Consider the following 6,733-nt stretch of genomic DNA (forward strand, 5'->3'; position numbering starts at 1 on the left):
GTTAAAACTTATAAACTGGGCCTAACTTAAGAACTGCAGGTTGACAACTGATGACGCCGAGTGGAAAGGGCACTGCGAGAATAAGTATTGGTGATCCAGCTGTCGTTGCCACTTTCGTGACTTTGTCCGAGTGCTGCAAAGACCTGCTCTTAGGAATGGATTTCCTGTGTGAATACGGTGCTGTAATAAACATTCCAGAGAGGTCAGCTCATTTTTGATGGCTCCAAATTAACTTTCAGATATGAGATGTAACGACCAGTGATGTAAACATCTGCATGTCTTCGAAGATCGCGTAACCCTTCCACCCGGGTAAAGTGCTGTCCTAGCGGTAACTTGCGACCACCCAGGCAACTTCGATCACATCACCGAACAAATTCCAGCATTGCTATTCAGCCATGGTCTATCTATTGCAAGAGCCGTCATTGCGGAAACACGTACGTCTTGGTTACGAACCTCAGTACTGAGCGACAACATCTTGCCAGAGGTATGGCAGTCGCTTACGTGGAGCAGCTCACTGAGGTTGCAGGCTGCCTGACTATGGAAAACGCCGATGTCATCGGGTGAGCCCCTCTATCTGCCGATGTTGGCCCAAGTTTACTGCCGCCACTGAAGCAAAGCCTTCTGGAGCCTAATATTGAGTTTCGGAACTGTTTTTCTTTCACGTCCAGACTTCCCCAAACGCTGTTGACCAAACATCGCATAATTACGTAATAAACGGCTAGACCCACACGGAGAACCTATACTGAGTAGCTCCGCGGTAACGTGAGGCCTTAGAAAGTCGGGTACGAAAGTTGCTTTAGGATGACGTTATTCAGCCATCGAAAAGTCTTTGGGCATCACTGGTAGTATTGGTGAAGAAAAAGGACGGCCCCTTACGTTTCTGCATTGTTTACCGCAAGCTCAATCAGGTTACGAAAAAGGACGCTTACCCGCTACCTCGTATAGACGATTTCCTCGATCGACTACGCCACACACGTTATTTTACGTCGACGGATTTACGGAGCAAATATAGGCAAAAAGAAGTTGACGAAAGCAATCGAGAAAAAACAGCATTCTTTACACCCGATGATTTCTTTGAGTTTCAAGTTCTCCCGTCCGGCTTGTGCTCAGCACCGGCTACGTTTCAGCGGCTCATGGACACAGTCCTATCAGGTCTGAAGTGGCAAACACACCTGGTATATTTGGACGATGTCTTTGTATTTTCAGCAACAGTTGAAGAGCACTTGAAGTGACTACACACGGTATTTCAAGCGATACGATCGGCCGGACTAACGCTTAAGCCAGATAAATGTCACTGTGGCTTCGAAGAGCTTCTTTTCTAGGGACACCGTGTCAGCAGTGAAGGTGTATGGCCTGACCGAGACAAAATATCCACTGTCACAAATTTTCCCACGCAATCAGACAAGAAAGCAGTGAGGTGATTTTTAGGCCTTTGCGTCTATTACCGACGCTTCATTCAGAATTTTTCGCGTATTGCATCACCTTTGACACAACTCACTTGAGAAGACGTCCCGTTCGTGTGGGCTGAAGAGCAGCAGGCAGCGTTCAACAAGCTGCGACCAACATCCTCAAAACCCACCAGTTCTCGGACAATTCGACGATGACGCTCCGAAAGCGGTTCACATCGACGCCAGCAATGTCGGCTTGGGAGCTGTGCTCATTCATTGACAAGATGGTGCCGAACGAGTACTTGCTTATGCAACTAAGACTCTCTCCTGTACAGAGGAAAATTACTCCACCCCTGAAAAAGAGTGCCTTGCGGTGGTGAGGGTGGTTATGAAGTTTCGCCCACATTTTTACGGTCACCCGTGTAAAGTCATCAGCGACCACCACTCTATTTGCTGGTTAACGAACATAAAGGACCCGTCAAGACTATTGGCGCGCTGGAGCCTCAAGCTTCAAGAATTTGATATGGCTATAGTTTATAAGTCCTGGAATTGACATATGGACGCCGATCGCCTTATAGAAGGCGCAAATGCCGAAGATGATGACGACGCGGCGTTTGTCGGTGGTGTAAACACATCTACAATTGCACAACGTCAATGCGATGACCCCGAGTTGCAACCCCTCATTGATTTCTTGGAGGGATTCACATCTGCTATGCCAAAGCTCATCGCAAGAGTACCAATGTTTTGTTTGCGCAGCGAGGCACTATTCAAGGTGAACTTTTCTCCAAGCGCCAATGCCTACTTACTTGTCGTCGCAACACCACTCAGGAAAGAAGTGCTAGAGGCGTGCCATGACGAACAGACATCCAGTCATTTAGGCTACACATGAAAGCTATGCTGAGTGAGACAGAAGTACTATTGGCCGAGACTGACGGTAACCATTCAACGTTCAAACTTGTCTTGAGTGCCAACGTAGGAAAGTGCCAGCCGTCAAACCAGCAGGGCTTCTTCATCCCATTGATATACCGGAAATTCCATTTACTCAAGCCGGAATTGATCTTCTAGGACCATTTCCAACTTCGGCTGCTGGTCGCAAATAGATAATTGAAGCCATATATTATATTACTCGTCACGCCAATACCAAGGCTTTGGAGCTTGGCATGGCACGTGAAGCAGCCAGGTTTTTCATTGAGAATATAGTCCTGCGGCATGGCGCTCCATCTGTAGAAATAACTGACAGAGGAAAAGCATACACAGCCGAGCCATTACGCACAGTTTTAATCCTAAGTGGAACATCTCATCGGCGTAAACGGCGTATACCATTCACAAGTGAACGGTCTGGCGGAACGGCTGAACAAAACACTTGCGGATATGCTTTGCATGTACATCGATGTGGAGCATAAAAATTGGGATGAGATACTTTTTGACGTCACTTTCCCTTCCAATACAGCACAGCAAGGGACAACATGCATGACACAATTTCGTCTCCTTTATGGCTGTGATGCCACAACTATGCTCGACGCTATGTAGCCCCATGAAAGTGATGGCGTTGCAACAAGTGCAGACTACGTAACTCAGCCTGCTGAAGAAGCCCGCCAACTTGCCCACTACGTATTCGTTGCCACCAGGACTATGACACAAGGCGCTATAATCTTCGCCAACGAGCAGTCTCCTATGAACCAGAAGAGAAAGTTTAGATCTGGGCTCCAGTTCTTCGCCGTCCTAGCCCATCAGAGAAGCTCTTAAGACGGTACTTCGGACCGTATAAGGTCCTCTAGTTTCTCAGTGGTGTTAACTATGAGGTTATTCCCGTCAGTTCACATTGTTCAAGGTGTCAGACATATGCGCCAGAAGCTGTGCACGTAGTTTGGGTAAAGCCCTATTTGTCCGAATGAACCTGTGCGCTGCCAGTGACTACAAACCTTGCCACCACGATGATGAAGCATCAGGACGATGCCTTCTTGGAAGGGAGGCTAATGTCACGATTATTAGCCATAAGCACAACAGAGAAGGAAGGAGCCAGCATCACGAGTCGCAGTTTCTGGCGTTCCTTTTTTTTTTGAAGAAGACGAGGTTGCGCGTCTTCTCTTGCGTTTTTGTGCTTCTGTGAGAAGAGAGCATTGCTGTTCTCATCGAAACGAAGCCTTGTGTCCTGTTCTTTCCACGTTGTGACAATATCTTTTCATACGACCTGTGCTACACTGCAAGGCAAAAGGGTGTTAAAAGGGTGTGCGGTTCGTCCTTTTGGGGAATAATGGGGCTGCCACAACCAATACTTCCTTCTAGGACTAACGGCACCGGGTCTAACAGTATGCCCCTCCCCCCCCATAGACGAGCTCTAGGGAATAACATTCAGTCCTCACATTTGCACCTCAGTGAGTAACCATTAGTCCCACAATTCACCTCAGAGGACTAACCTTTAGTCCTCACATTTGCATCTTATAGAGCACCTCTTATTCCCCACATTTACACCTCACCGGGCAATCGTTAGTCTTCACAGTTTCACCTGCCGGACGAACGGTTAATGAACTCAAATACTCCAATTGGCTGAAGTTTTTGTTCCCTGTTCAAACATTGTTTTTTGTTTATTTTCCGCCTGGCCCAACACTTTTTTCGCCTGTTTTTCTCTGCAGCGAGCAATAAGTTGCGCAGAAAAGAACACGCTAAAAAGTACTTAGCCACCTATGTGTAACTGCTTCCGCAGTCACGAAAAACGAAAGACAAAAGTGAGACATCGAAATCTTTTATTTTTCTACATACACATGAATTTTCTCCATTTTGCTAAGTGAGTTCATGGTGATGTGTGCAAGTCCAGTCTCGTTGTAACATCTTCTTCACTCCTTGTGGAGCTCCTCCGACGGAAGCGATAGACGACAGGCATTACAGACGCCAGCACACGCAGCCTGTTGTGTTCGCATGGCTGCACGCACAATAATATAATAAAAATAGTTCGACACACGTGACAGAAGATGAAGATGCACGCATATGACAAGTCCGTTCACGTTAATATAAAAACAAGCGTTAAAATATGACACACAAACAACTTTACCTTCACATCGCGCACAGTCCTTCTGAAACTGCTCTGACGAAAGAGAAGGATGACAGGCATCGCAGACGCCAGCGCACACAGTCTTCAGCATGGTGTGTGCCCACGGCTGTACAAAAAGTATGTAAAATAGTGAGTCACACGTGACAGAGGATGAATACAAATGCATATGAGAAATACGTGCAAGATGAAATGAAACATACGTGAGATATGACGTGCTAATAAATTCACCGTGATGTCATACAACGTCAGACTAATTTCGGTCCCCGTAGCGCAACAGCTTAGGAGCGGCGGTCACAGCCACGACTCCGCGAACCACCATGCCGCTAACAAGTCGGCGAGTTCTAAGCGAGCGACGTTGTTCTGCTCGAGCAAGCGAACGTGAGACCAAACATGGCTCTGCACGCGAAGTGTCTGCTGCAAGCGAACTTCGAACAGGAGAGCGAGCGTACGCTTAGCCGCCACCACGAACAGCACCGAGCTGGTTTGGAGCTAGCGCCGAAGAAATCGATGGTAATGCGGTCTGTTGGGACTCCGGATCCTGCCGATCTCGTTTTCGGTAGCTGGCCCCGTCGCAGGATCCATCGTCCAACAATTCAGCGAGAAGAAGCGCCCGAACGAACGACAGAGTTTTATTTAAATGTGGAGAAGTGATCAACTGATCCAAAGAGAGAAGAGAGAGAGAGATACAAAACGTCTTCGGCATTTTATAGCGCCGCGTTGCCAACACTGGGCGCATTGTCCGCATCGTCAGCCAATACGGTGGCCCCGGTACCTCGGCCACGAGGGAGGGGGAAACACACCTCACAACACATGGAGTGGCACAACCTAACACGATGTCCATATATGGTCACGGCGCCCTAAAAAATGCCCAAACATGGTCACGAACGCACAGCAGATTCCAGAATTCTCCCGGCGAGAGGGGGGAGCCTGAATGGGGAGGTGGGGGTCGACGACACAGTCGGTCAAGAACCGGTTCTCCCCGCAACTCCTCTTGCTTGGTTCCCTAGGGCCGGTCGTAACAGTCTCTCGCGCAGGGGGGTAAAGATCTCGATGGGCTGACGTTTGCAGCCACTGTCCGGAGAGATCAGCGCCGGCAGTCGGTTTGCTGACGACCGTCTTTGATGAAGTAGAGGGCACCACCTGCTTCATTGTGGGCTCAACAGACATCACATACGCACATGAAAACACAACTACTCAGCCGGTGAGCGCCGGACAATTCCGCCAAACTCCACCAGGCAATTTTCCCCTTTAACTGATAATAAAGGAAATACACAATTTATTCAAAATGTTACTCATACGTTAAGGTGACACAAAACAACAACACTGAAAGCACACCGAACCCGAAACCCTGAATAGCCGTGTCTTCAACGTTTTCAAACAAGTACACCTAAAAAAGTTAAAAAAGTCAATCACTAGTCCTTGTCTAGGTCAGGAAAAAAATGCCAGAGTTCTCGAGACATCCTCGCGCGTCAGGGGCATCGACTTAAGCCATCAGCGTTGCCATGGAGTACACCCTTTTTGTAGCGTATTTCAAACGTATATTGTTGCAAAACGAGGCTCTAACGCAGCAGGCGGCCGTTCTTAGAGGACATGGTCTGTAGCCAGGTGAGAAGACAATGGTCCACTTCCACAATGAACTTGCTTCCGGCAATATAACAAGCCAGTTTCTGGACTGCCCAAACCAAGCACGCACATTCTTTTTCGCTAGCGCTGTAAACCTGCTCGCGAAGGGTGAGTTTCCGGCTAACATAGAGGACAGGATGCTCTTCATCCCCCTCATCCCTTTCACTAAGAACTGCCCTCATGCCTCTATCACTAGCGTCGCATTGGACTATGAAAGGCCTCCAGTAGTCCGGTGAACTAAGCAAAGGTTGGCTCGACAAGGCCGCTTTCAAAACGCGGAAAGCCTTTTTTTTCTCCTCATCCCAGTCGACCATTTGGGGCTCGGTCTTGCGCAACGCGTCAGTAAGAGTGCTGGCAATGTCGGAATATCTAGGGATGTACTTACGATAGTAACCAGCTATTCCAAGAAAAGCCCGAATATCGGTTTTCGTTCGGGGCTGGGGTAAGTCTCGGATAGCTGCCACTTTCATTTCAGAGGGACGGCGATGCCCTCGACCGATAACATGCCCGAGATAGAGTACCTCTGCTTGTGCTAGCTGACACTTGGGCGCCTTTACCGTTAAACCTGATTCGCGTAGGCGTGTCAGTACTGCTCTCAAATGCGCCAAGTGTTCTGGCCAGGACGAGGAAAACACGACGATGTCGTCCAAGTAAGGCAATGCGAAGTGTTCTT

The sequence above is a fragment of the Rhipicephalus microplus genome, chromosome X (assembly GCF_043290135.1).
Source record: "Rhipicephalus microplus isolate Deutch F79 chromosome X, USDA_Rmic, whole genome shotgun sequence".
NCBI classification, from domain to species: domain Eukaryota; kingdom Metazoa; phylum Arthropoda; class Arachnida; order Ixodida; family Ixodidae; genus Rhipicephalus; species Rhipicephalus microplus.